A 24,085-nucleotide genomic window follows, 5' to 3' on the forward strand; every position below is an offset into this window, starting at 1 on the left:
AAATAAGCAATAATAAAATAAGCACATAATTAAAGTTTATCTGCTTCATTAGACTTTAAGAAGGCACTCTAGGGCCACCTACTGGCTATCTTCGGGAGGTACATTGATTTACATTGTTTAAAATATTAATTACGTATAATCATCTTTAACTCTATACTGACATACAATAGACAGAAGTAGGATTGATTACCCTATTTTAATATATTTATTGCTATAAGGTTTTATTATGTATAAATATATTAAAAGTTAAGTTTTATTATTAGACCCATAAAGATTATTTTGATACAATTATTTACCCTTTGGTGACACCGACTGGTAGGTTTTTGTTTAACATTTTTAATTTATTTTTTTTTCATCTGCCAAATGCTGACTAGTAGAATTACCTCACCCCCTTCCACCTACCTTACTACCCCTAGACCGGAACTTATTATAAAACAGTCTCGCCGAAGTCCCATATTAACCCGACAGATGACTGGTGCCCTCCAACCCCGACATTATCAAATGCCTCTCCGACTGACACCGGGCCCGACACATATTAACGGTGAGGGCCAGTTACAACATGCTGATCCCGTATTTGTCTATATTCCCTTTACCACTACTGACTTATTCAACTGGAAGACCCATAACTCCTCCTACACAGATAAACCTCAAGCCATGTCAAAGACGGCTGAGGTATTGAACCCAGTTACTCATCCTTCAGAAAGAACTATCACTGTAATAGGAGCAACTGGGAGGAGTGCTGCTAAACCGGTTCTTAAAAGTCGACTCTGTACACTGGGAGGCCACGTAGTAAAACATCAGTTCCTTTATATGCCTGAATGTCCAGTCCAACTTCTAGGACGAGATTTGTTGTCGAAGTTACAAGCACAGATAACATTTCTGCCTAACGGAACGACATCCTTGAAGTTTAATGGACCCTCAGGTATAATGACATTATCAATACCGAAGGAAGAAGAGTGGCGACTTTATACAGTGTTGAATCCTTGTTTAATATACCAGGAGTGTGGGCAGAGAGTAACCCACCAGGACTTGCTCGCAATATCCCACCTATACGAATTGAACTAAAACTTGGGGTTTATCCAGTGAGCCTAAGACAATACCATATTCCCCAAAAGGCAAAGAAGAACATACAGTCTTATTTGGATAAGTTCATAAGCTGTAAAGGTGGCAGAGGTGACTCCGTGGATTCATCATTCTAGGGTTAAACCAGCATCAAACTTTTGGCAAGCTATCCCAGATCCTGAGAATCCCTGCAAGATCCGGTTGAAGAGAGTGACCCAGTTGGATTGAAAGTGATGTTTGCGAAGAGTTTTGTTACAAGGGAACATCAACAAGAATCTACAAGTAGGTGTTTTGACGGCCACAATAAAGCCTGACCCCCTGCCTACGTTACATAGTCAGAGTGTCTTGAAGGGATCTCTGTGAAGGAAAGTGAGGATCAGAAGGACTCCATTCCCTGCAGCCCTCACACCTGGAAGCTGAGGTGCCATCGCACGGTCGAAGAGTTAGGAAGAAGATGTCAGGAGTGATGTGTTTAATAATGTATATATGTGTGTTTTTAATTATTCAGGAAGGTAGAGGTACCGACACACCAGGCTGCGAGGTTTGCATTAAGACTACGAAAACAGGCAATCACATTTCCCAGACCCTTATTTGTCATTCACAGTATGAGTGTAAAGGACATGTATCTAAGTGTAGATACTTAGGCATAGATTATAGTGTATGCCATTTAAGAGCAGGAGAACCTAAGTGTTTTAGCCCTGAGTATCAACCCCGTACAATTTGGTTGACTATTCGGAATGGAGACTCACAGGGGACCCTGATAAATAAGACCATACTAGAAACCGTTCATTCTCCAGGTGTTTTTCTATTTGATGCATGTAAGGTGATATCAGGTGGTAGAAAACCGTGGAATGTATGTGGCGATCTTAAATGGGAAAGAACGTATGGGTCTAATGATAAGTATATTTGCCCCAGTTTTAAGTATAAATATATAGATCCAAAATGCCCAAATAAAGAATACAATTATTGTCCGTATTGGTCCTGTGTGGGGTGGGCAACCTGGGGACAGACAGTAGATAAGGATATGATCGTCACTAAGTTGCCTACCTTGCCATATTGTAAGTCTAGGGAGTGTAACCCAGTCCATATACTTATCAATGACCCAGAACGATTTATAGATAGGTTTGGGAACTTTTTTGGGTTCCAGATATATGGAACAGGTTTGGATCCTGGGACAATATTATTTATAGGAACCGATACTGTGGCAACCCAGACTCATCAGGTCTTTCATTCCTTCTATGAGGAGATGAGTGTGGAAAATAAGATCCCCCATAATGCAAAAAACTTATTTATAGATCTAGCCGAGAGCATTGCTGGTAGTCTTAATGTAACCAACTGCTATGTGTGTGGAGGTACTAATATGGGAGACCAATGGCCATGGGACGCAAAGGAGGTAATGTATTCCGGTTCTGAGACAGTTGAACAGTTAATATCTTCTCAAACTGATTATCAAGTGAGTGTTAGAGGTAAATCTGAGTGGCGATTAAAGACCTCCATTATAGGTTATGTTTGCATAGCAAGGAAAGGAATAATGTTTAATACATCTGTAGGAGAATTGACTTGTCTAGGGCAAAAAGCTTATAATGATAATACAAAAGATACAACTTGGTGGTCAGCTTCAAATGTCTCAGAACCACCTAATCCGTTTGCAATTTATACCAGTTTAAAGGATGTGTGGTTTGACCTATCTGCTACATCTAGTTGGAAAGCCCCAGCAAATTTGTACTAGATCTGTGGTAAGAAAGCCTATTCGGAGTTACCACAGGACTGGGAAGGGGCATGTGTATTAGGTATGCTCAAACCATCCTTCTTCATGTTGCCAATTGAAACAGGAGAGACTTTGGGAGTTAAAGTGTATGATTTAAATCATAGAAAGAAAAGGGGACCCCTAGAGATAGGTACCTGGGAAGATAATGAGTGGCCTCCCCAGCGTATAGATTATTATGGGCCAGCTACGTGGGCAGAGGATGGTACTTATGGATACAGACCCCAATATACATGCTTAACCGTATCATAAGATTACAGGCAGTGGTTGAGATAATTACCAATGAAACATCACAAGCGCTTAATCTCCTAGCAAAGCATAACACTAGGATGAGGACAGCCGTCTACCAGAATAGATTAGCCTTGGATTACCTATTGGCAGTAGAGGGAGGTGTATGTGGGAAGTTTAATCTAAGCAATTGTTGTCTTCAAATAGATGATGAAGGGCAAGCAATAGCTGAGCTTACTAGCCATATGGTTAAACTAGCACATGTGCCTATTCAAGTATGGAAAGGGTATAATCCGAGTAGTTGGTTTGGTAATTGGTACGAGCAGTTTGGAGGACTCAAGGCACTGGTAGGTGGAGTCATGCTAATCTTGATGCTGTGCCTCCTCCTGCCGTGTCTGATTCCTTTGGTAGTTAGGTTTGTGCAGAGCATTATAGAGAATATAGCAGAGAGAAAGGCCGCTTCACAGATAATGGCTGTTTGCAGGTACGAGGCTTTAAATCAAGGAGAACACGTACAGGAAGAGGAATGCTGAGGGGTTCGTCTCTCTAGAGAGTCGTAAAGTCTAGTCTGGTTTATGGCAACTTGAGGTGTAAGCAAACCCTGATTAAGTGATGCATCTGGGATTATGAAATATCAGAAGCATCAAAGGGGGGAATGTGGTGGAATCTCAGTAAAAATACATTTATTAGGACAAGATTGCCACGTGGTATGTGCACTTGCATATGCTGATGTATCGGTCGGTTGGTTGCACGTGGCAACGATACAATCAGTAGTGTAAGGAGCATGTGTAGGAATACAGGATATACGAGTATTCCCCTCCTCCATTGTGCTGGGCAAGCCATGTGGTCAAACAGGAATTTAGTCTCTATTCTGTTGATTGGGTAAGAGTACGTGTAGGTTGAACTGATTATAGGAGGAGCTATATGTCTATATAAGGTGCCTACACTGTACGATCAGGGCTCAGATTTTAGCTGTTTTTGGTGACATTAGTCCCTTTGAGTCCCGGTCGGTGAATCGAATAAAGATCTCTTCCTTCCTGAAGAAACCTGTGTCCACTTCTCTGTGCTTGGCTTCCGACAGTTTCTCCGGTATCATGACTAGACAACATAAGCAATAGCAGCTGCCCTTTAACCCCTTAAGGATCAAACTTCTGGAATAAAAGGAAATCATGACATGTCAGACATGTCATGTGACCTTAAGGGGTTAATTAACTGATATATATATATATATATATATATTTATATATATATATATATTACTGCAGTAAATGACAGAGCAGCACTTTTCATACACTGTCCATCAGCATAAATAAGAGAAATGTACAGGAAACAGTTGATCTGTAAATCCTTAAATAGCATTAGGACAGGGCATAGCTGCTAGCAACAATCATCAGCCATCATGTGATTATTATTAAATTGTTTATAAGATTGTATTTTGTATTAAATATAGCATATATTTCATTAGGAATGTCGTTCAGTATACATCTGACATAAAACTAATACAGCTGCGATTGATGTCTAATAATGTGAGAATTTAGGTATTGCGCCAAGTAGAATCGTCTGACAAGAACTACATTTCCCGGCATGCTCCAAAATCGACGTCCTCACTCGGCGACCAGGAAGTATGCACAAGCATGACAAAATGACAGAAGAGTAGCTGGGAATATAAGCAAAGCATCCAGGAAAGCTGTAACTGGGGGTGAGTGAGGACTTATGTGATAGCAGTTGTAGTTTATAGGTTAAGAGTATTTAAGCGAATAGACGGCCAAACTAAATGTAAATAAAGGACTGAGCACTGATTGAAGCTCAGAATGGACATTTCTGTATTACAGAATCAGTGAGGAAAGGGAGTTCAGAGATGTTGGGGATTGCAATGCAGGAGGTATTGAAATCTATGTTTCAGTAGCTAACTGCTACAAATATTATACATGGGGTTCCATTTATTCAATCACTTGTGCTTTCAGAATGACTTGCATTTTTTATGTTCATTCATTAAACTTTTAAATGTGATATTTGAGTTATTTAAACTATTATTTTAAATGCCGATCAAAGAAAAGAACTCTTGACTTTTCCCAAATTAAATCTGAATGACAAAACTGCAGTAAAAATACTTTAGTTGTGACTATGGCTGAGTTGGGGGATTTTTACAAGCCAACTATTTTTGGTCAGTTTTTGCATTCAGATTTATTTTACAAAGATTCTGAGTTTAGTGAATTTTATTGATATTGTTGTTTTAACAACTTGACTATTAGTCTAATAATTAAACAGTTTTAATTATACTTAATATGCAAGCATTCCATCATTTAGTAACAGCACTAAATACCAAATTATGGTTTTGATATATATACTTTGTTAAATATAAGCCAAAATAACTATAATTATGTGTGGAATTATCATCTGTTGTATTATTTATGTCTGCGTACTCTTTGTGGTGTTGTGTGTGTGTGTGTGTGTTTCTGTGTATATATATTGTCTTTGGTCTTGCTTGTATGGGGCTCTCTGTAACATTAAGTGTGTGTATGTGGGTTAAGTGTACTATTTGTGTGTGTGTGATGGGGGCTATCTGCAGGCCTCCCAATCATTCCAATTTGCCCAGGACTGTCACTTTTTCAGAGTCCTGTCTACAGGAAGCTTAGAATGAGAGCATCATAGACTCATGCCAACCAAGCTCCACATTTAGTTGGCTGATCTGCTTGATTGGCAGATGGTTTTGTATTCATTCATGCCAGTTCTTGGACCTGCTCCTCTGCAGTGCTTGTCTGGTTTAGGGGCTCTTTGCAGTTTTGTGTATGCGTTGCTGTCTGTAATATTGTGTGGATTTTATATGTAGGAGGTTTTTGCAAGGTATGTATTTATGCATTACATATTGTTTTAATAAAATATTTATTGTAATGTTTTTTCCACGCCCCCTCCCTCTTGCCTACGTTTTGCCAGGGAGGCGGCTTGAGTACTTGGCATTCTCTGGTAGTCCTGTGGTGAGCGTGCCATGGACCCTCTAGGCTTATAGTAGTGAGTAACTATTAAGGCCTGGCTACTAACATAAGATTTTAAATTGCATACCTTGCTTTGTGGGTAATATACAGAGAAGATTTATTTGAACACAATTTGGAGCTTTGTTTAGGTGTAGCACACCACATATTATTTCACTAAGAAGTGATAGCCAAGTATTATTTGTGGTTTCAATGAGATGGGCACATATCAGATCAAGAAAATGCCCAGTGAAAATGCAGTGTGCATGTAATATAGGCAAAATATAATAAATACATTTCAAATAACAAGTAACATTTGACTTGAACTGGTGAAACAATAGCAGTATAAAAAGCATAGGCGTGTGCAGACTATTGCATAAAGGTGTGCACCCTAAAGCACACACACACACACACACACACACACACACACACACACACACTCTGTGTGTGTATGTATGCATGTATGTGCATCTAAAGGATATATATTGTGTGTGTGTATACATATATAATATATATATATATATATATATATATATATATACACACACACACACACACTGCTGTGTGTGCTGGCTGTATGTGTGTGGGTGATGTATGTGAGTATTGTGTGAGGACCGTTTAGTTAATAACCCCCTTCCCTTCTTACCTTTTGTAGGGAGGGGAACCATGCTGCTGGTGGTCCAGTGGTGAGTGAACTCTAGCCTGTGGGGCTAGAGTTCACTCTCGCAAGATCTGAGGGTTGCCGCTGCAATGCTCCAACCTCGCGAGAGGAACCCGGCGGAGCTGATGGCTAGAGTCCTCTCCTGCCTCCCTCCCTGCTTGTGGGTTGGTGAGGGAGATCTATGGAGGCACATAGCGCCAAACTGCTGTAATGCCCAACGATGAGACATAGGCAGATCAAATTTATCTATCCAAATTCTAACTAAAAACTGAAATGGTTGGTACCTGGCCCCTTCGAGATTACATCAAATTAATGCAACTTTTTCAGATAGATGTTGGACTGCATATGGGAACCTCTGAACTTTGTCTCACCTATGGTGGCACTGTGGGAAACTTGTTTGGAAGGATATTAATTTGTTAATTAAAAATATTGACCCATCTATTGTCACATTTTCACCAAAATTGGGATTGTTTAAGAAAGTCCCCAAAACAGTTAGTAAACTAAAAAGGATCATGAAAGGCCACATTCTTATAGTAGCGACAACCTTGTTACTTGAAATCACTGACCATCCCATCCATGAAGAAAGTATTACATCTAACACTTGATAATAAGACATTGAGGCAAGATCCCCTAAAACAGTTAAATAGTTTGTAAATGGTTGAAATCCTAAAGGGGACCAAGCACCAAGGACTTCCTGGCACCATAACAACTTAATTTTGATTAACTTGTTATGGTGTCCTGAGTATCCTTTTAATACCATTTTTTTTTGTCTTTTATAAACCGTATTTAAAATGTTTTGGTGCAATAAGTGGGAAACATGAACATTGCTTGTATTCTTTAGTACTATACAAACGGAATTTGTCTCCTTAAAACGACACTATAGTCAACTAAAGCTTAATGTAGTTGTTCTGGTGAGTATAGTCAGTTCCTGCAGGCTTTTTAATACAAACACTGCCGTTTCAGAGAAAACAGCCTATTAACCCCTTTAGTGGCAGCGACTCAGACGGCCGCTAGAGGTGCTTCCGGGGTTAGCGCAGCACAACGTGCAGTGCAGCTCTGACGGTCAGCGTCTCCATGGTGGTACTGAACTTTCCCTATAGAAGTGCATTGAGGCAATGCATCTCCATGAGGAGATACTGATTGACGCAGTGTGGTGTTTTGCTGCACATGTGCGTTAGCCTTTCAATGCTTTCCTATGAGAAAGAATTGGATTGGCTGAGGTTATCAATTCTGATTATCTCAGCCAAGGAAATGGATTGGGGAGGGAGCCAGTGCTGGCAGTTCAGTGCGGTGATGAAATATAGGTATGTTTTTCTACTTATTTAATGTGAGCAAGTGGGGGCCGGTAAGCTCAATAGTGTTTTTATATTAAATTGCAATAGGTTTGCATTTCAGATCCTATAGTGTTCCTTTAAGACAGGCTTGCCCCAGGCTTGTGACCCCCCAGATGTTTTTGAACTACAACGCCCATGATTCTATGAATAAAACAGCCAATGCGCATGATTCATTTAATAAAACAGATAGCCAGGTAATCATGTGAGTTGTTGTAGTTCAAAACATCTGGGGGGGTCATCATGTTTGAGTTTCTGTATGTGTTCAGTAATGGATATGAATAATAGTGAAATATCAAAGTATCTTTTAATACCCTTTATATAAGGCTAACAGAAATTGTAGATTATACTAGCTTTAGTGTAACTATAATCTTAATTTTATTAATGCCAGGAGGGAATATTTGCTTAAGTCTCTCTTTACCAGAACTCCACAGCAGCACATTAACATAGAGAGATAAACATAGGCATCTATAAAAGGCTCCTCCCAACCAACCATTTCCTCTTTCACGCTGCGACCAAATTATGTACACAACAATGCCAATAAACTAATTAAAGGGAAAAATATAATACGACAATGAATGCCATCTGGAAGAAAACTTCGAAGATTGGATGGGATCTTGATCTTCATCCTGCCAAACAGTCGATTCTATGAACTGTAGTCGAACTATTAAACTGAAACGAAATAAACAGTCGAAAAACACTGATTAGTGAAAGAAATGTACAGAGAAAGACATAAATCCCACTATCCAGTACTGATAGTACAAAAAACATGAAACCCATCATCAACTACCGGCAATACAATATACCAGACACCTCCTCCAACTTCCCCAGACTACCAAATCTAGCCCAGGCGACCAGACAAATCAACAGAAATTCAATCAATCCAAACAAGGGGGGGGAAATAAAACTGGGTGGAAAATATTCGCCTCCTGTTATTAATAAAATTAAGATTATAGTTACACTAAAGCTAGTATAATCTACAATTTTATAACATGACAGGAGGCTTCATATTTGCTGTTTTAACGCTCTGACAGCAAAGCAAAAGAAGCATGGTCTGACAGTCTAAAGTAGAATTTGCGAAAAGTATCTTCATGGGACCAGTCCGCCGAACGCAAAATGTTCTGAAGGGAAGCGCCTGCCATGAAAGCTCTGGAAGCTGCGGCGCCTCTAACCGAGTGCGCTCCGAAGGTCGCATTCACCTCCGCCAGTGTCAATAACCATCTTATTCATCGAGCCAGGGTAGGGGACGAGACCGGCTTGTAGGGTCTGACATACGAGATCAACAACTGGCCAGAATGAAAAGAGCGAAATGGAGTGGTAACAGCTACATAGCGAGCCAGTGCCTTCACCACACAGAGTTTCGGCGAATCCCTGAAGTAAGGATACGACACAGCCGTCGAATCTGACTTGGTACGTCTAACCACCTTGAAGGAGACCCCCACTGGAGAGAACGTGAAAGCGTAGATATTGAAGGCCAGGACATCAGAAACATGTCTGAACGAGACCAGACACAACAAGAGGGCAAATTTCGCCGAAAGCTGGCGAAGGGAAAGGTCCTGGTTATTTGGCCATTCCCGAAGGAACGCTAAAACCATACGTACGTCCCAGATGGAAGAGTACTTAGGCGCCAGAGGATGCGCCAGCCTCATTCCACACAGAAGTCTGCAGACTAGCGGATCCTGGCCGATGGGAAAACCTCTAAGTGGGACATGCGCCACCGAGATAGCTGACCTAGTCACGTTAACCGAGCGGTACGACCGACCCAAGTCAAAGAGGTGAAATAAGAAATTCAACACGCTGGTTACAGGGCCTGTAAAGGGATCAGTATCCCGTTACAAGCACCAGCGACACCAGGAACCCCATGCTGAGAGCATCTCCTCGTCCCGGGAGCCCAGGAATCCCAGAGAAGGTCTCTAGCCGATTGCGATAATGCCTCGACATTCCAGGTACCCCTGAAAGAGTCCAGGCCACCAAGTGTAGGTGGCCGTCCCTCACTAGGGGATGAGGGTTGCCCCGGGAGTCCGAGAGGAGCATTTGAGAGGACGGTAAGAGAAGAAGATCCCGATAGGAGAGATCCAGGAGTTCCGGAAACCAGGCTTGACTCTGCCATAGCGGATTCAGCAACACCAAGGACACACGTTGACGTCGAACTTGTTGCAACACCCTGGGAATCATAGCGAACGGAGGAAAACGCATACGCTCCTTGCGAAGGCCACACCTGGAGAAAAGCGTCCACTGCTGCGCACGCTGGATCCGGGAGCCAGCTGAAGTACGTCTGGGTCTGGTGATTCGTCCTGGAGGCGAATAGATCCACCGTGAACGGACCCCTCTGGTACATGAGTTCGAGGAAGATGGGCCGAAGGAGTTTCCAGTCGCTGGCATCCCTCCAATATCTGGAGAACCAGTCCGCTGTCAGGTTCGACTCCCCCGGAAGATTTTCCGTTTGTAAGGTGATGTTGCGTTGGAAACAGAAGCTGTAAATCTCCTTCGTCACCTCTGATAGTGTTCGAGACCGAGCGCCCCCCCAAACTGTTGATTTGTTGCACCGCTGAGACATTGTCCATCCGAAGGAGGACGCAGCAGTCCGACAGGTGGTTTGCCAGGCTCCGAATCACAAATGAACCCGCAATCAACTCCAGGCAATTGATGTGGAATTCCGATTCCTTCTCCGACCACGGGCCCCCCATGAACCCGGTCGCACACGTGGCACCCCAGCCCCAAAGACTCGCATCTGATTCCAGCACGAAATCTGGGGTTGGTCCGAATATCGCCTTGCCGTTCCAGGCGGACATATGCAGGAGCCACCAGCGCAGTTCGGTCTTCACATCCGGAGACAGGGAAATCATCTGGTCGTAAGAGGGTCTCTTGCGTAGAAAATGAGCCTTCAGCCGTTGCATGGCCCTGTAATGTAATGGGCCCGGGTAGATTGCCTGTATCGAGGCCGAGAGGAGACCCACCACGCAAGCTAACATTTGAAGGGTAATCCGGTCTTGCCGTAAAGTCCGTCTTATCTCCTTCCGAATGGTCGCTATCTTTGCCAAAGGCAGGCGGAGAACGCATTCTTTCACATCGACTTCGAAACCCAAGAACTCCACCGTCTTGGAAGGCTCCAGATTGACTACAAACCCCAGGTGTTCCAATAAGGAGATCGCAGAGCGTGTCTGATATCTGAGCCTGGAGGGGTCCTCGCAGAAGATCAGCAAGTCGTCCAGATATATTATGCAACGGACACCCTCTGACCTGAATTGGGCGACTACCGGCTTCAGGAGCTTGGTGAAGCACCAAGGGGCTGAGCTGAGGCCGAAGGGAAGGCATGTGAATTGGCATGGAAGCGGAGGAATCTGCGACGGTCCTCGTCCACCGGGGCGGAGAGGTAAGCGTCCTTCAGGTTCAGCCTTGTGAACCAGTCTCCTGGCTGGAGAAGGTCCCGAAGAAAATGGATGCCCTCCATCTTGAAGTGTTGATAGACCACGAAGGCGTTCAATTCCCGCAAATTGATTACTGGGCGGAATTCTCCTGACTTTTTCTTCACTAGGAAAATCGAGCTGAAGAAGCCCCCCAAATTCGGGACCCGTTGGACTGCGCCTTTGGCGAACAGAGCCCGAACTTCCGCATCTATCAAGAACTGTTGTTCTCTTGTGATGATGGGGACCCTTAGAGGCCCAACCTGTGTTGGAGGGGAGTGGAAATCTATGACATAACCCCGTACCGTCCGCAGGACCCATACATCTGAAGACACCTCCCGCCACCTGTCCCTGCAGTGAAACAGTCTGCCCGCATGCAATAGAGGGTGATTGAAAGTGGCAGGAGTCATACTCACCTGAATCTTGCCCGTCCCCTGGCACGGTACCCCCGACCTCTATCCACCCTCTGAGTGTAGAGGGGTCTGGATTGGTACGATGGAAAGAAGGATGGACCACGGGATCTTTGGCGGCCCGAAGACCAGCCACGGCTGGAGGCACGACCCGCTGTCGTCCAGCCTGTCTAAAAACCCGGGATGACTGTGGGCGGATACCTTCTTTATGGAGGACTGTGCTTTATCCAGGGAGGGAAACAGATTGACGTGTTTATGCAGCTCCTTAATGAAAGGTTCCCCGAACAGCAGGCCTTTAGCCAGGGGGCCCAATTCTTTGGACCCCAGCTCCGACAGTTTGTTGTCCATATGGAACAGAGCTGTCTTCCTGCCCTCTGTGCAGAGGGCCACATTGGCATTGCCCAGCAGGCAAATGGAACGTAGCGCCCAGTCCCTCATGATGGCCGGGTCCAGGTTCGTACCCTCTGTGTAGGCCTCGTCTGCTAGGGCCAACATCCTGCACAGGGGGCCCAGCATATCCAGCTGTTTATCTTGCGCTGAACGGAGGCTACGCTCCACCCCTTTCTTGGGGTCCCGACCCGTACGAGTCAAATACGCGGCCACCAGGGGGTCAAAATCCGGGGTTGCTGCCACCTTGTCCGGGAGGTGACCTAGAGGAACAAAACTTGTAAGGGAACCTTTTCCAAAGGATCGAAAGAGAGTTACCAAGAGCCAATAAAATTCAAGGATAAGTCCCAGGAAGGAAAAACAGATCTCTAGGAGGATATCTGGACCTGACAGATTACAAAACCTTCAGGTTAACATATGGATGCAAAAATCTTTTTTCAGCAAGATTCTCAGGATTGAGGCCTGAACTTCAAAGCAGAAACACAGAAACCTGCAGAAAAACATCCTAAAGACATTGAAGCATGGGTCTACAGACGGATGAACACGCAGGCAGTGGTGTTCCCAACACCAATACAAAAAACAAAAACCTGACCCTTATTAGAAAGTAGACCTTTAAAGCAGGAAGTCTAGTTGATCAAAGTAACACAGCAATTTATATCTTCTTGCAGACCTAGATGATGAAGTAACCTAGCAGTAGCCAAGCCATTAACCTGAACCTCTACAGAACCACTAGGGTAGATTCCTGTTCATTATGAGATTGTTCGAGATTGGAAGTTACCACTGTGTGGAGGCCATCTTCTTGAATGTCTGGAACAAGAACCTTCTTTGGCCAGTATGGAATAAGAACCAGGATAAGGCTCCGAAACCCCTAATTTCCGAAGAAACCTTGGAAATAGCATCAGCGGAAGAAAGACGTATGCCAGCCTGACATTACATTATAAGCAAACTACAAAATGCATAAATAGTTACATATAAGTGTACTAAATGGTTATAGGAGATGCCATATTCAATAAACCCCCAAAAATGATTAATTACACAAAAATAACATACCAGACCTAGTGAGAAGAAGGACAAGAGTCAACCAATAGACCCCCAACGTTTCGGCAAAATGCCTTTATCAAGGGAGCCTGAAAAAAGGCATTTTGCCGAAACGTTGGGGGTCTATTGGTTGACTCTTGTCCTTCTTCTCACTAGGTCTGGTATGTTGTTAATATTTTTGTGTAATTAATCATTTTTGGGGGTTTATTGAATCTGGCATCTCATATAACCATTTAGTACACTTATATGTAACTATTTATGCATTATGTAGTTTGCTTATATGCAACTCAAGAATTTATTGATATTGCATTGTACTCTTTTTTTTTTTTTTAATTCTTTATTTTTGTAGTGCATATAAATGGTACAAGCATGCATGAGGTGCCCCGAAAGCAGTCCTCAGGCTTTTCCCCGCTAAACATATGTTTGGTCAGGTATGTCAGTGAGTCGCCATCGTTGAAGTACTAGCATTAACATTAATCAGAGGCTATACATTTCAATAGGGTAATAGCTTTGTCTGTCAGGCTACCTAAGCATCCAGTAGCTAGAACTGCACAGTAGGAATATCTGAGTAATATTATGCCACTGCTAACAGTAGATTAGAGAATAAAAACTGAGGCATAAAATACCACTGGGAGTGGAGTCTTAGGAAAGAGTGGGTTACACTTCTGTTGTAAGTCTGGTAGATACTTTGCTCGGTGCTTTCTCCCTGTGCCCAACATGGGCTTCTGCAAAGCATCTTTGGCAGTATTGATCTGGGGTCCCAGTCAGCCAATGCCTGTCAGGGGTACCTCACATTCTTGCAAGTTATCGTGGTATAGCGAGTCTCTGGGTCCGTGACCAAATAGATGGGGCTGGTCTGCTAGCCGGGACAGGGTCTGACTTATAGCAGGGTGTTGCCTTCTTTTGGACCCCAGGACCATCTGGTGGGATATGTGAGCTCGTTGTGTCGGGCATTTCCGAGGTGCTTGCTGTTCCTGGTGATGGCTCATATGCAGTTTCGACTTCTTATGCTGGGGAGAAGAACGCAGCTTGGTCCTGGGACTAGGAAGTCCTGTGTGGGTCTTTGTTCTCTTAAGGGTGCAGCTCTGGGCTGGAGGTCCTCCGGTCCGCTGCTTGTTCCCAGGTGGGGCAGTGCTCCCCCCAGAGAAGTGAGGGGCGCCGAGAGGGTGACCACAGGGTGAGTCCCCGTTTAGGCTTTGTGCGACTCACCACTGGTCGACGTACAAAGTGTTGAGGCTGTCGTCAACCCTCCTCCTCCCGGTTCTCCAGTGCTCCCCTGAGGCCCATCTCAGAGTCGCGGGTAGCTGTCCGTCGGCTCGTGGGGTTATAGTCGGTGGGGCTTCCCCCGGGATGTCCCCGGGGTAAGAGAGCTTGGCCCAAAAATCTGTGAGCAAACGGTCAAGCCGCTCCGACAGTGGGGGTAGCAGAGGCCCCAGTGCTGGGTGACACGTGGCGTCCGCCATGATGTGCCTTGTACTTTCGGTGGTACAGGCAAGTCGTGGTTGGTGCCCCAGTCCAGGGCTGCGGGCTGTTGGTGCCGGGATATCCCTCTCCGGCAGGGGGGGGGTATGGAGTGTGCCGGGGAGACCGTTGGCGGTGTAGGCCGCAGTCGGCGGAGGTAACTGCCGTTTCCCCCGCACCGTCTGTGTAGGCCGCATGTAGGCCTCTGATCTATCCCCTGGCTGTAGCTGCCGATTTTGACCAAGGGTCCGTTTGTGCATCGCTGTGTCGGTAGACCTTTATCTCTGGGGCTCGAAAGCAGGCACTTTTTGCCCACTTTGGCCCAGAGCTCGCCTAATGTGCGACTGTTCTGCTTGGCTGCCAGGCTCCCCCTGCATTGTACTTATTGTCATTTATTGTCTTTTCTATGCATTGATACTGTGTATGAGAGCCTATTATTTTGACCCATGTAATAAACTTTTTTTCATAAACTCATGTGGTTGTGCTCCTTGTTTAACCTCCCTGGCGGTATGATTATGTCAGGAATTTTGTACCAAAAGCGGTACCATTTTTTTGCATGGAAATTTGGTGTTATGTATTGTAGGCCAGTAATTACTTTCTTAAACCTGACCAAAAGTACTCTCAGATGTGATAAAGTTCGAAACATAAAATCATGAATTATAATCTAATAAATAATATAATTTTATTCAATAATGTAATAAATAATGAAATTTGTCAAACAAAGAAAATTCAGTAAACATCCTGGGTGTGGTAAATGTTTGAAACATGGGACTGCACATAGACCGACATCACAATCAGGGCAATGGAATCTGGTTTCCTTTCGGATTTTTTTTCCATTGCTATCTCGCTTTGAGCAGCAAACTACGCACATCCTTGTAGGTGCTTCCTTTTTTGCGGTTGGCGGGATGTAATCCATAAAGTGACAACCAGTCAGGCGTTCTGGGTTGACAACGTCAACAGCACGACGTCCAGATCTGTTCACGGCCACTGATGCCGTTTGGTAGTTCACAAAAATCCGCTCCGCCACCTTCCAGATAAAGTCAGAATGAACAAGAGGCTTGTCACTCTTTCCTCTGTGCAGTATATAGGCATTCCAGAGGCATTGTTCCAGTAGATGCCTCAAGATTTTTTTGTAATATTTTTTTTGTTGTTTCCGCATAGCCGGATAAAATGTCATCGCCTGATCAGCTCTATCGACTCCTCCCATGGTGTTGTTGTAGTCAATCACAAGTTGTGGCTTCATGACATCTTTCCCACCTCTTGTGTGGACCATAGCAGTGGAGGTGTTATGCACTGTACTCATTAGGCATACGTTTTTTTTGTCACGCCAATGCATTGCCATCATCTTTCCTTTCTGCCAGGCAACCATTTCTCCTGTTTTCAGTTTTTTCTTGGCAAACATAGATGGCAGGTCACGTTGGTTGGCCCTAACGGTTCCATATCCATCAGTCTTGTGTTTTATCAGAAACTCGTACAGCTCAGGCGATGTGTAAAAGTTGTCCGTTGTCACACAATACCCCTGATTCAGCAATGGCTCAAGCAGTGTAAGGACTGATGATGTTGCCATCCCATAGCCGCTGTACCTGGGGTTGAATTGTGTTCCTTTACCGGTGTATATGACGGAATTCCATATATAGCCAGTGGCAGACTCGCAGAGCATATAGGATTTTATTCCAAACCGTGCTCTCTTGGATGCGATGTATTGAATCCAGCTGAGGCGTCCCTTGTAAGCCATCAGACTTTCATCAATGCTGATGTCTCTATCTGGCACATGGGCCTGCTGGAAATGTTTTAGGATCATTTGGTATACTTCCCAGATCTTCTTGAGTTTTGCCGCTGGATGTGTGGCTTCGTCAAATTGGTGTAGTGCAAATTCTTCATTATGAGGGAAAATCGGTACTCGGACATGATGGTGCCAAAAAATGGGGTTGCCAGCCATTTATTGGTAGTCCAGTACCATTTCTGCAGGGGTTTCCCCACCACCCCCTGAAGAAGTATTAGCCCCAGAAACTTCCAGATGTCCTCTTTAGTCACCGGTTTCCATTTTCTGTTCCTGGAAAACTTGCTATGCAGAGTAGCTGATTGCTGCTCGTTGTAGCGATTTGTCTCCGTGACAATCTTTTCAATGACGTCATCTGTGAGAAATAATTTTAGGTATGCCAAAGGATCATTGTGCTCAACGTCTACCTTCATCCCAGGTGATCCAGTAAACGGAAATCTTGGCGGCGGTACCTCATCCATACCGCAATCAATAAGGCACCAAGTGCGCACATCACTGAGTTCGGGTGCAGAATCGTCGCTGTCGCCACTTCTCTGGTCACTGTCAGAGTCGGATGACGAATCTTGTCACGAATCGCTATCGCAGTCGCTCAATTCTGCGAGGGGCTCTGTGTCGCTGCCGCTGTCACTCCTCTGATCCAAACCCGCTTTGGAGATGCTAAAGTGACGCTTTGATGCCATGGTAAAAAATGTATGTTATGGGCAGAAATTACAGCAAAAAGGGCAGGCAGGGCAGTGTAGGATGATCAAATTTCAAATCTGAGGTGATACTGTGTCAAATCTGAGGTGATACAATGTAATCTGACAGGATTTCACTGTATCACCTAACTTTATGTGTGTGTGTCACTTTTATACTTTTATGCATTTGAATTACCCGCCCAGTTCCGCCCCCATGAGCCTCTGCGGCTCACAGAGACGGATCCAGGAGGGCAGATGGAGGCATCCGCCGGGGCTCTCACCGGCAATCACAGCGCGGGGACATCGCTGGATCGCAAGGAGAAGGTAAGGAAACTCCGCTGCCAGCTCTGTTATCTGCCCCGAGCGTGACTCGGGGTTACCGCTTCTGGCAGCGAAAATTAACCCCGAGTCACGCTCGGGAATACCGCTAGCCTGGTTAAGCAATATATTACTTCCCAGATCTGCCAGAAAGCCTCTGATTATCTAGGAGAAAATCAGGAGCCTCTTTAAGGGGCTCCACAGAAATATTGCGGCTGACATTGGCCAGTTTAGGGAAGAGATCATTGGGGTCTCCACATGCCTTCACAACACGGAGGTGAATAATACATTAGAACAGGATATCAAACCTGGATCTGGGACTGCAGACACTACGCTTATAAGCCCAGATTCAGGAGCGCATGTTGACCATCAAAGACAGGAGGTGCTGGAAAAAAAGAAAAAAAAGTATGGCATGATGCAAACCATTAAGGCTGCAGAGATAGCGTATCTATTTTATAGATTACTTCTTCACTTCTTCTCTGCAAAACAAGCTAAAGAAATGCTTCTCGATGGATGGTACCGAATACCTAAATCAGCTTCCAGCGATCCTGAAACAAGCACAGTCATTATTGTTAGATTCCAACAGAGTCAGGACAGATTGGCATTCATGGCAGCGATCAGCAATAAGTCTTCACTTTGCTTTGAGAATCACTCGCTGACTTTCTTTCTTGATTTATCTAGTTACTAGTACCACCCTAGATTGTTGGAGGTCGTTGCGGCTTTTACCAAGGAGCTTACTACTTGTAAGATGCAGTACAAATGGTGCTGATCACTCGAGATTTTGGCTTGATAAAGGTTAGCAACACTTCAGAGATGACATTCATGTTGCAGAAGCTTGGTTTGACCACCGACCTCTCCAAACTGACAAGTCCACCTCTCTCAGCGAAACCGAGAACTTGGATTCAAAGAGGATTCACCCATTCGGGCCAGTGGCTCAGAGAGGGGCTTCCTCCTCTGCATCAATACTGTGACTAGTCCACACGCAGCTATTGTTTTTTTTTTTTTTTTTACTTTTGTTTGACTTTAGTCTGTGTTTTTTTTTTATAGATATTTTTTGGTTAAATAAATAGTGTTTCCAGGAGCACAGTTTTATGCCTTAGTTTATTCTTTACCTGCCGGCCAATGGGGGTTATGTCCCTGTTTTACCCACTCTTTCCCCCCTTACCCCCCTCTTCACGGCAAATAGTAGAAGAGAAGTTACCTTATCAAAATGTATCAAACTGCAATAATTACCTGCTCAGGGTTAAGGTACCTGGGCAATGAACCCAGACCACTTCAAGGAGCTGAAGAGGTTTGGACACTCACTTTAACAAAAAAAAAAAAACAACTGATATTGTTGTATACCACTGGGACTGCATAGATAATTAAATAATTGCAAGGTTCGCTATCTCTAGTTTAATAAGTTAATCATTCACATTTGGGGAACAAATTACATTTTTTTTGTTTAGCTAAAATAACATTTTATAGCTTATATATTCTTGTATTTGCTTAACCCCTTAAGGACCAAACTTCTGGAATAAAAGGGAATCATGACATGTCACACATGTCATGTGTCCTTAAGGGGTTAAACATCAATGTTTGTTAACTGAACTGGTTAAACAAATTCTCTTACAAAACTGCAATAGTTTGCCCTCTTACCTGTGTCCCCACCAGGTGCCAAATCCTTTTCTGATGTTGGGCAATGCGCATCTGTTTTTAACCTGGTCATCATTGACTGAGCGCTCTTAGCCAATAAAAGATTCTCTGTGCAAGAAATATATGCATTGAATTACCATTAGCCAGCAATGACTTCTTGTTCCGTGCTGGCGACCGATGTACTAATGGTGCTACTGGAGGTTGAGTTATACCATCTTGAAAAGCTGCAGGTACTGACTCCGGGCACCATGAACACTTCAGATCACTGAAGTGGTTATGGTTCTTGGAGGAATCCTTTATGGCAGGGGTTCCCAAACAGTCCTCAAGTAGCCCCTACCAGTCCAGGATTTAGGGATTATCCTGTAGTATCTAACATGGTTTTATTTATTATAATTTTTTTTTTTTTTCTAAAAGAACCTTAGACACAACTGGGTAATCCCTAAGTCCTGGACGGTTAGGGGGTACTTGAGGACTAGGTTGGGAACCTATGCTTTAAGGTAAGCTGTTTACTCTCTGCATATAGATATGTAAAATAACAGTGGGATTGAGGTCTTTACTGAACTTTTGTATATTTATCTAAATTTTTGGTGTGAAGGTATGCATGTTATCTCTATAGCTACAAGTTCAATTAACTTGGATTAATGTAATTAGTGTACAAAAAAATGTAAATTAAGCATCGTAATAAGGAGTTATCACTTTATTTTATGTTCAAGAATTTGTATGACGTGATAACATATTGCTGACTTGGGACATGAGGCTGTTAGCAGTGACTCTCCACAGCCATTTTGATGACGATGAGTTGGCACAGAGAGGGAAACGTCCTTATTATGACATCTCAAGCAGAAGGCTTTACGTAGAATGCTTTGGGATTCTCTGCATTTTGTCAAAGCGCTTCAAAATGTTTTGACAAAAAACGTAACCCGTAGTCTAATACAGGCACAGGCAACCTTCAGCACTCCAGATGTTTTGGATTATGCCTCCCATGATGCTTTGCCAGCACTATGGGTGTAAGAGCATTATGGGGGATGTAGTCCACAACATCTGGGGTGCCGAAGGTTGCCTACCCCTGGTCTAATATCTCCATAGCTACAACAAAAAAGCAGTACTTGCTATAATTCCAGGAGTGTCCCTTTAAACCGCTAGACTGGTGTATTTACACAGAAAATACAATATAATCTGAGTTTATTAACCATTACTGTCACTAAAGTGATGAGTGTTTTTAAATTCAAAGTGAATTTCAAATTAAAAGTCAACATAGCCAACTTGGAAATATTTTCCAAGTCAGCTATGCTTCCATATCTGTGTTAGCTTTAAATGTGCAATTCTCTTTGAATTTATTTACAATTCTGAACCATTCCCACTTTAGCGAATAACTCTTTTAATGTTCTTTTTAATTTTCAGAAATCTTGTCATAACTGGAAAACATGACACTAGGTGGCAGTATTGAGCTGTCCCTGATTTTTTTTTTTTTTTCTTCCCGTATCTAAGGACAGACAATTAGACTACAGAAACTTGTTAATGGTTTTGCACCTGTCATGGTCATTGTATCTTAATCCAAGTGATTGTCTTAATTCAGTAGCCCTAGGTTATCATATGAAATGGTAACAGGTGTTCATAACATGCAGTATTGGGACATCTTCCAAATAGCATAACAATTGCCTGCTTATATGATTTTTCATGCTCATTACAATGGATAGTCCTCAAAAACAAGCTGCTTTGGCTAGATTAGACTATCTGTATATGTTCACGTCGTGTGTATATTGGAAATATTCTGATTTGCAACATCTACGCATCGTTGGGAAAATGTATTTTTAATTGGTCGATGCTTCAACACTACTTTCCAAATGTCATGCTGAATATGCAAATGAGCATGCACAGCATTCCTGCTTTTTAAATTTATTGCCCATGTTTTCCTACAGACCTGCCGTTTGTTTTAGCTTTTGCACCAAAGCATGGGTTAAAGGGGAACCATTACCTCTGTGGAAATGACATTATTGACTAAAACATCAACAGGGTTATTCACTAGACTTCGGCGCCACGGAAATTTTCGTTTTGTCTGAATGCAAATGTGTATTCCTGACAATTTAGTGTCACATACACTATTTAGCCCTTGTCTCCTTCAATAACTAGAAAACTAGAAAGCGGGGCATGGATCTGTTGGCCCTGCCTCTGATCCACCTCCCTGGCTAACATTATCAGAAGTGATGATCTCAGCCAATCACAATGATTTCCCATAGGTAAGCATTGGTTTACCTTTGGTTGTCAAGGAGGCGTGTTAGGGGCAGAGCCAAATGCCGTCCTGGCCAACCAGCATTTCCTCATAAAGATGCATTGAATCAGTGCATCTCTATGGGGAAAGTTCAGAGGCGCTGAGCGTAGGTGTTGCACACTATGCTTCACTGACCGAGGAAGCACTTCTAGTGGTTGTCTGAGGAGTGGCCTCTAGAGGTGTCCATAGGGAGCAATGTAAACACTGCCTATTCTCTTAAATTTGAGAAATACAACTATTCATTTTGCATTTTTATTTTAGAATTCTTTTTCCCCACAAAAAAGTGATCATTGCTATTTAACCCCTTAAGGACACATGACATGTGTTACATGTCATGATTCCCTTTTATTCCAGAAGTTTGGTCCTTAAGGGGTTAATAAGGTATTTTATTATTGTCCGTTAGAGATGGCATCATACACCCCTAAAGGGAATTGCCTTTTATACAAATTGCTAAATAAATCATGTATCATTAGTGTTCATTTGCTAATTCCTAAATAATGATTTCTAAATAATATCTGGAACATCTTGAAATCCATGGCATAGATTAGTATATGCATGACCAATTTTAAAACATTTTCCTGCACTCTGACTTCTGCTTATGACATGAGCTACTAACAGGGTATTTTCAGATTTGTAATAAAGGCTGAGTGAGTTCAAAATGTCTTTTTTCCTTTCAGGAAGCCTTTCCTGGCATAAGTGTAAAATCAATTCTGCAGAATTAATAGCAAGGATGATGCATCTGCCATGCTTGTGAAAACATGAAAAATTTATTATTTGGAATATCAAATCTGTATTTCACCTCATGAAAAGAGCACATTCTATGTGTAAGTAGATTGTTCAAATACTGTTTGCTCAGTTAATGTCTTGTTGTCAGTATGCACACAATGAACCATTTTGCACTTAGTCATCCTCCAATCCTTGCTGGTACTCCTGATCCTTTGAAACATTTACCACTATGTCTGTAAAACATGCATAGTCTTTGTCACATTGCAATATAATTGTAAAAAAAAAAAAAAAAAAAAAAAATCAATAATTTGTCAATCACAAAATAGTCAGGTATTGATGGGTTGTTAAAGAGTTATGCCAACCAAACTAAAATACTGTTTAACCCCTTAAGGATGAAGGCAATTGTCCAAGTTCTGACCAAAATAAAACCTAGAATTTGAGCGATATGTCTGTTTAACATTTTTTACCTCTTTCATATGAAGTGCAACCACACTTTTATGTATCAAACTTAACTTAAGGCCAGCTGTCTACCAGCTGAAGCTCAACAGAAAAAGGGTGTTGCAACAGGACAATGACCCAAAGCATAGAAGTAAATCAACAACAGAATGGCTTAAACAGAAGAAAATACGCCTTCTGAAGTGGCCCAGTCAGAGTCCTGACCTCAACCCGATTGAGCCTGACTGCCGAGCAGACTGGTCGCACTCAACCAGAGCTCCGTGCGAAAACCGGCTAACAAGCGACATTCCCCCAAAACTACCACACCAAACCTTCCACAACGAAGCAGCAGAGTAGTGGGGTGACCCCCGAGACTCAATTTGCCGGATCGCCGAGCTCGGAGAAGCGACCTGGAGCAGACACAGGATTGCGGCCTACCAACCTATGCAGGCGCGGGAGTGGCAGCCGACCTCCGCGCCAACAGCTCAGCGGGAAAACGCTGCAACCCTCCAGACCCCGTTCACCCCCCCTGGCCGGTGAGGGATATCCCGGTACCACCAAGCGACGGACACAACACATACGACCCAAGCAAACCTAAACGGTGAGCGAGATACCCAGACCACATAACTTGCAAACGCACAAGGCACCTGAGGCCCAGCCAAAATGGCCGCCCAGCTAAGACACAGAAAAAAGTCAGCGGTCAGCCGTGCCACACTCCACTCTCTGATGGCCCTAGACCACTGTGCCTGAAATTCTGCATAACATTGGTGGACAGGGGGGTGACCTACTAGCGGGCTACACAATTAGTGGCCTCGTGGCTAAGACCAACCACCCGCAGACGTCATTACGAACACCCAGCTCTGGCCTTCCAGGCGGCCACCAGGCCGCGCAAACGCCAAAGACCGGCATGGCGGGATCACGAACCAGGCACACACACCAGCCCCCTCTCACAGAAAAGTAACACCACCGAACAGACCCTAAGGCCCAGCACTCTACCAGAACATGGCTACAGGACCACGCCAAAGGCCCCAGGGAACCGGCAAGTACACAGGCGGACGCACATCGGCCCGACCTCCCACCAACATAACAGCGAGAACTCACCCACAAGTGGTCGGAACCAGCTGATGAAGAGGCAGACAACGGCAATGAAGACGGCCCCGACATGGTGGCACATAAAGCAACATAAAACGCACCGGTGGCAGACACCAAGCAAACGGGAACTGGCGACCCCAGGGAATGGACTTACTTTGCAACCCACTTCACAGCCCGAAAGCAGAAGTCACTCTCCCTGGCTATCGGGAAACTACACGTCGGGCATAGGCTGAACTGTCTCCGCAACCGGTCAGACACACGGACTAGAGCCATATGCGCGCTCCAGTTCCTTACCACCAGTGGTATTCTCTTATATTTTTCCCATATGATTGCCTTTTTTCCTTATGTTTTTTCTTTAAATTTCATACTGCCTATATCACCATAATGTTGTTGCCTGAACTACGCTTACTTACACAGTATAGTTTGCCAGCCAGTCC

The 24,085-nt window shown here is 43.7% G+C and overlaps 1 protein-coding gene across 2 annotated transcripts in view; it reads left to right on the forward strand.

Annotated features, from left to right (window-relative positions):
• Positions 1–4,672: 4,672 nt before the first annotated feature.
• Positions 4,673–24,085, forward strand: part of PIGN (phosphatidylinositol glycan anchor biosynthesis class N) — a 360,977-nt gene continuing 341,564 nt past the window's right edge. The window contains exons 1-2 of one of the 2 annotated variants that reach the window (XM_063450558.1): positions 4,673–4,754; positions 22,073–22,219. The gene's annotated coding sequence lies outside the window, so the exon portion shown is untranslated. The remainder of the gene's footprint in view (positions 4,755–22,072; positions 22,220–24,085) is intronic. The other variant, XM_063450559.1, reaches the window with a different exon arrangement.

This window comes from Pelobates fuscus, chromosome 4, assembly GCF_036172605.1.
Source record: "Pelobates fuscus isolate aPelFus1 chromosome 4, aPelFus1.pri, whole genome shotgun sequence".
NCBI classification, from domain to species: Eukaryota; Metazoa; Chordata; class Amphibia; order Anura; family Pelobatidae; genus Pelobates; species Pelobates fuscus.